General features: G+C 49.4%; 1 long non-coding RNA gene across 1 annotated transcript in view; it reads right to left on the reverse strand.

Moving 5' to 3' along the window:
* LOC121274176 overlaps positions 1-7,109 on the reverse strand; it is a 34,520-nt gene that overhangs the window by 25,307 nt on the left and 2,104 nt on the right. Inside the window, exon 2 of the long non-coding RNA XR_005942228.1 lies at positions 5,176-5,322. This is a non-coding gene — a long non-coding RNA (uncharacterized LOC121274176). The remainder of the gene's footprint in view (positions 1-5,175; positions 5,323-7,109) is intronic.

The following is a 7,109-nucleotide window of genomic DNA, read 5'->3' on the forward strand; positions in this document are numbered from 1 at the left end:
GGTGTGAAATGCCAACAACTGTCAGGAGTTCCTGATTCACTGACCCTAAATTTAGCGCTGCCCTGGGAGAACACAGAGTCCTCACCCCACTCCCCTAACACAAACCATGCAAAATAACATCTAGAGACAACACATCTCTGACAGCTAGCACCTTCAGAGAAATAGAACAGCAACTGACAGGTTACCCCCCTCGCTGACTCCGACACCCTTGGAACTCCCAGTGCCACAGATTTAATTCCCTGGGTCAATGACCCAGACGTCACTCTCCCCATCACCTTGCAGGAGCTGTGAGAAACACTGATTACCATGTGGCACTGGATGATTCATCCCTCTCAGCTCCTGGATACCCCCTTTGAACTGCCTCTGTCCATGAATTGCCACCAGAAAGTTAATCTGGTGATTTAACAGCACAGGAACCCTAAACATGACCATAAGACCATAAGACATAGGAGCAGAAATTAGGCCATTCGGCCCATCGAGTCTGCTCCGCCATTCAATCATGGCTGATAAGTTTCTCAACCCCATTCTCCCGCCTTCTCCCCGTAACCTTTGATCCCCTCACCAATCAAGAACCTATCTATCTCGGTCTTAAATACACTCAATGACCTGGCCTCCACAGCCCTCTGTGGCAATGAATTCCTTAGATTCACCACTCTCTGGCTAAAGAAGTTTCTCCTCATCTCTGTTCTAAAAGGTCTTCCCTTTACTCTGAGGCTGTGCCCTCGGGTCCTGGTCTCTCCTACTAATGGAAACATCTTCCCCACGTCCACTCTATCCAGGCCTTTCAGTATTCTGTAAGTTTCAATCAGATCCCCCCTCATCCTTCTAAACTCCATTGAGTATAGACCCAGAGTCCTCAAACGTTCCTCATATGTTAAGCCTTTCATTCCTGGGATTGTTCTTGTGAACCTCCTCTGGACCCTCTCCAGGGCCAGAACATCCTTCCTGAGATACACGGGGCCCAAAATTGCTCACAATATTCTAAATGTGGTCTGACCAGAGCCTTATAAAGCCTCAGCAGCACATCCCTGCTTTTATATCCTAGTCCTCTTGAAATAAATGCCAACATTGCATTTGTCTTCCTAACTACCGACTCGACCTGCAAGTTAACCTTAAGAGAATTCTGGACTAGGACTCCCAAGTCCCTTTGCACTCCAGATTTCTGAATTCTCTCCCCATTTAGAAAATAGTCTATGCCTCTATTCTTCCTACCAAAGTGCATGACCTCACACTTCCCCACGTTGTATTCCATCTGCCACTTCTTTGCCCATTCTCCTAACCTGTCCAAATCCTTCTGCAGCCTCCCCACCTCTTCAATACTACCTGTCCCTCCACCTATCTCTGTATCATCTGCAAACTTAGCCAGGATGTCCTCAGTTCCTTCATCTAGATCATTAATGTATAAAGTGAAAAGTTGTGGTCCCAACACTGATCCCTGCGGATCTCCACTAGTCACCGGCCACAATCCTGAGAAGGACCCCCTTATCCCCACTCTCTGCCTCCTGCCAGACAGCCAATCTTCTATCCATGCTAGTACCTTGCCTCTAACACCATGGGCTCTTATCTTCCTGAGCAGCCTCCTGTGCGGCACCTTGTCAAAGGCCTTCTGGAAGTCCAAGTAGATAACATCCATTGGCTCTCCTTTGTCTAACCTACTCGTTACCTCCTCAAAGAATTCTAACAGATTTGTCAGGGATGACCTCCCCTTGATGAAACCATGCTGACTTTGCCCTATTTTACCATGCACTTCCAAGTATTCTGAAATCTCATCCTTAATAACAGACTCTAAAATCTTACCAACGACCGAGGTCAGGCTAATCGGCCTGTAATTTCCCGTCTTTTGCCTCACTCCCTTCTTAAACAGGGGGGTTACATTAGTGATTTTCCAGTCTTCTGGGACCCTCCCTGACTCCAGTGATTCCTGAAAGATCACCACTAACGCCTCCACTATCTCTTCAGCTATCTCCTTCAGAACTCTGGGGTGTAATCCATCTAGTCCAGGTGATTTATCCACCTTCAGACCTTTCAGTTTTCCTAGCACCTTCTCCTTGGTAATGGCCACCATACTCACCTCTGCCCCCCGACTCTCTTGAATTTTGGGGATGTCACTTGCGTCTTCCACCGTGAAGACTGACGCAAAGTACCTATTCAGTTCCTCCGCCATTTCTTTGTTCCCCACTACTACTTCTCCAGCGTCATTTTCCAGTGGCCCAATGTCCACTTTTGCCTCTCTCTTACCCTTTATATGTCTAAAAAAACTCTTGCAATCTTCTTTTATATTACTGGCTAGTTTACCCTCATATTTAATCTTCTCCCTCCTTATTTCTTTTTTAGTTGTCCTCTGTTGGTCTTTGTAGGCTTCCCAATCCTCTGGTTTCCCACTGCTCTTCGCCGCATTGTATGCTTTCTCTTTAGCTTTTATGCTGTCCCTGACTTCTCTTGTCAGCCATGGTTGCCTCGTCCTCCCTTTAGTATGCTTCTTTTTCCTAGGGATGAATTTTTGCTGTGTCTCCCAAATTACTCCCAGAAACTCCTGCCATTGCTGTTCCACTGTCTTTCCTGCTAGGCTCATCTCCCAGTCAGTTCTGGCCAGCTCCTCCCTCATGCCTCTGTAGTTGCCTTTATTCAACTGTAATACCGTTACATCTGATTCCAGCTTTTTCCTCTCAAATTGCAGGGTAAGTTCTATCATATTATGGTCACTTCCTCCTAAGGATTCCTTCACCTTAAGCTCCCTTATCAAATCTGCCTCATTACACATCACTAAATCTAGAATTGCCTGTTCCCTAGTGGGCTCCACCACAAGCTGTTCCAAAAAGCCATCTCGTAGACATTCCACAAATTCCTTTCCTTGGGATCCACTACCAACCTGATTTTCTCAGTCTACCTGCATATTGAAATCCCCCATGATCACTGTAACCTTGCCTTTCTTACACACCTTTTCTATCTCCTGGTGTATCTTGTGCCCCACATCCTGACTACTGTTCGGAGGCCTGTTCATAACTCCCATTATGGTTTTTTTCAGCTTTGCGGTTCCTCAACTCTACCCACACAGATTCTACATCATCTGACCCTACTTGCTATCGATTTAATTTCATTTCTTACTAACAAAGCAACCCCATCCCCTCTGCCAACCTGCCTATCTTTTCGACAGGATGTATATCCTTGGATATTTAGCTCCCAGTCCTGATCCCCTTGCAGCCATGTCTCCGTGATGCCCACCACATCATACCTGCCAATTTCAATCTGCACCACAAGCTCATTTACCTTATTCCGTCTACTGCGTGCATTCAGATACAACACCTTCAGTCCTGTATTTCCCATCCCCTTTCTCATTGTCGTCCCTTTATCTGATGTGCTTGAAGTTAGATTCCTAGCCCTTTCCAAACACTCTGTCCTATTTTGTGTTCTGGAGACTTTTCTAGTCTCTCCTGGACTCTCCTTCCTTTTCAGTTTTTTCATAATTTTCCATGAAGTTGAATCCACCACCCCCCCCACGCTAACCTGCTGCTTTGTTTCCCATTGGTCATACTTCCTGGAGCTTTACCTTTCCTTCCCAATGACAATTGTGACCAAAGTCTGACCCAGAAAGTGAACAATTATGAGCAGGGGAGTCCGTGTCTTCCACTAGTGAGTTCTATTTGGGGATTTGAAAAACTTCGCTTTTAAAATGTATCTTCAATCTCTCTCATCCCCTCTCTCTCAATCTGGTCCTTTCCATGCTTCTCTTTCTCTACCCCGTGGTTTGATTTGAATTCCCCTCACTCCATGATCTCGTGAGTTAAGGAGATCGTTGGCTCCCAGGGCCCAGGTTACACCACACCCCCCCCCCTCCCCCTCCAAACACAACCGTTACCCTCACCACAGTGTTATCAGCTTCACACTTGCAGAAGTTTCCAGGGCAGTGGTCTAACTAACCAGGAACACTGTGGAATATGGGCCGAGGTTGCCTGACCACCAGGCACTGCGCTGTGGCCCACATGGGGTTAACCACAACATGTTGGAGCATTTCCTGGTCCAGATCTGCCTCAGGAATCTCAGCAATGTTTCCACTGAGCTGAGCTGCTGGCTTCAAAGAGTTTAGCAGCCGGTCTTCAAACACATGCAGGCTCCGGGATCGGACTGTGCAGTGTGTTCAGCTGGTGGTTTGGCATAGAGCAAGTGTGAGTGGAGGGTGAGAGATGTGGAGGGGGGGGGGGGGGGGGGAAATGTGGGGAGAGCGGAGGAGGTGAAGGGGAGGGGAGGGGAGGAGAGGGCAAAAGGGGAGGGCTAGGAGACAAAGGCGGGAGAAGTTACCCAGCGTGGCCCTGACTGCCAGCCTCTCCCGATAGGAAGTCAGATCTCCAATCCGGATCAATGGACAACCTGCTGCTTTGCTGAGGGGCTGATTGAAGGTTCCAGATCCAAGTCCCTCCCACTCTCAGCAGACAGGCCGATTCCTGCTGTCTGGACACAGGCCAGCTCCAAGTGGAAATATTTCTCCCTGAGTCACATGGAGCCACTCACTTCACAGTCAACACACCATGAAAGGAAAAGATCTCAGCTCCTCAGACAGGCGGTTAAAGGGGCCAGGCCGTTGGGTAATGGGGTCAGAGGCGGTTAAAGGGGCCAGGCCGTTGGGTAATGGGGTCAGAGGCGGTCAAAGGGGCCAGACCATTGGGTAATGGGGTCAGAGGCGGTTAAAGGGGCCAGACCATTGGGTAATGGGGTCAGAGGCGGTTAAACGGGCCAGACCATTGGGGGTCTGAAGTGTGCAAAGAGTTGACACAACAGAAATAGAAAAAGTCATGGTTGTTCTCTTGGCAAGAAGCAGCCATCTAGAGCACAGTAAGATCCCAGCATAGCGTCTGGGTTGTCAGTTGAGGGGCATTGTTGGCAGGGCCCCAGTAGATTTCCCTTGTTCTGCTTCCTGTCCAGGGTAGGATGTCAGTGATGAGGTAGGGAGCTCTGCCCAGGGAGCTGACTGAGTGATCACAGAGGGGCACAGGCAGAGACAGAGATCCCTACCCCCACACACAGGCAGGAGCTGGAGAAGGGAAACACCCCTACAAAACACACATGTTACAGGCTCACACATCATTCAATACTCACTCCCATATCTTCCCTCTCCTCTCCCCCAATCGCTGACCCCTCGTTTCCCCAACACCCCCCCCCACACTCGACGCTCACACTTACTGGTTGACTTTCCTGACATCTGGATCACACAGCTGGCATTGCGGCTGATTTCCCGTTCGTTGAAGGGTCGAACTCTCACTGCCACCTTCACAGAGGCCCCCGACATGCTGGCCTCAGGATCGCAATCCTCAAGTTCCAATTAAAACACTGGGAGAGAGAAAATAGCCACAGTCACATGCCCCAGAGTGAATCAGAGAGCCAAAAAATTCAACAACCACATCAAAAACTAACAGAAACACATCCCCTCAGAATGCTGCTGTCCCAGTGACAGACCAGTGCTGTACCCCAGTGTTATACAGTGACACTCATGTCCCCACCAGTACTGTACCCCAGTGTTATACAGTGACAGACCCGTCCCCGCTAGTACTGTACCCCAGTGTTATACAGTGACAGACCCGTCCCCGCTAGTACTGTACCCCAGTGTTACACAGTGACAGACCTGTCGCCACCAGTACTGTACCCCAGTGTTATACAGTGACAGACCCGTCCCCACCAGTACTGTACCCCAGTGTTATACAGTGACAGACCCAACCCCACCAGTACTGTACCCCAGTGTTATACAGTAACAGACCCGTCCCCACCAGTACTGTGCCTCAGTGTTATACAGTGACAGACCAAAACCCACCAGTACTGTACCCCAGGGTTATACAGTGACAGACCTGTCCCCACCAGTACTGTACCCCAGTGTTATACAGTGACAGACCTGTCCCCACCAGTACTGTACCCCAGTGTTATACAGTGACAGACCCGTCCCCACCAGTACTGTACCCCAGTGTTATACAGTGACAGACCTGTCCCCACCAGTACTGTACCCCAGTGTTATACAGTGATAGACCTGTCCCCACCAGTACTGTATTCCAGAGCCAGTGAGTTAGGGTCAGCAGGTTAAACATTCCTGCATCAGAGGGTCGGAAATCAGCCAGGAATCCTGGATGTTATCACTGTCCAGGGGATGCTGTAGCACAACATTAGATCGAGGGTAAAGCTCTCTCCACACTGTCCCCATCAAACACTCCCAGGACAGGAACAGCACGGGTTTAGATACAGAGTAAAGCTGCCTCTACACTGTCCCCATCAAACACTCCCAGGATAGGTACAGCACGGGGTTAGATACAGAGTAAAGCTCCCTCTACACTGTCCCCATCACACACTCCCAGGACAGGAATTGCATGGGGTTAAACACAAAGTAAAGCTCCCTCTACACTGTCCCCATCAAACACTCCCTGGACAGGTACAGCACAGGGTTAGATACAGAGTAAAGCTCCCTCTACACTGTCCCCATCAAACACTCCCAGGACAGGTTTACTTTTACTCAGCAATGCTGATCCGTTGCATTTACGAAAACTGATTGCTGGAGAAATCAAATCATTTTTGAAGGAGCTCTTCTGTTTAATCTAAAATCTGGGACCTTGAACCATGGACAGGCCCCACCTAAACCACCGCAGGCCAGAGGGAGAATAGTTTGGGAGAATTGGGTGGAGAGTGAATTCAGGCAGGAGGCCTGTGTTAGTTCAGGAATCAAACACTGGAGGCCTGAGGCTGCTTTCAGTGAGAACAGCAACAGGCAGGCAAGAGACAGGAGGCTAGGCCATAGTCAGCGACTGGAAAAGCCAGTGGCTGTGAAACAAAACCCGCAGTGTCTGTTTAAACTCGGCTACACAAACTGATTGGAGGCCAATGAAAGGTCCGTTCTCAGTCTCCCTGCCCCCAAACGTTGCTTCCTTCAGAAATAGCTCACCCCTCTCCACTCCCAGAAACCTCCCACCATGTATCCCACACTCTCTCTCTCTCTCTCTCTCTCCCTCACTCCCTCTGTCACTCCCACTCACTCCTTTTTCCCTCATTCCCTCTCGATCCGTCACTCTCTACCCCCTCTTTCTTTCTCTCTCCCCACATCTCCCTCCTCTCTGCCCCCTCCCTCGCCATGACCCTCC

The sequence above is a fragment of the Carcharodon carcharias genome (assembly GCF_017639515.1).
Source record: "Carcharodon carcharias isolate sCarCar2 chromosome 33 unlocalized genomic scaffold, sCarCar2.pri SUPER_33_unloc_8, whole genome shotgun sequence".
NCBI lineage: Eukaryota > Metazoa > Chordata > Chondrichthyes > Lamniformes > Lamnidae > Carcharodon > Carcharodon carcharias.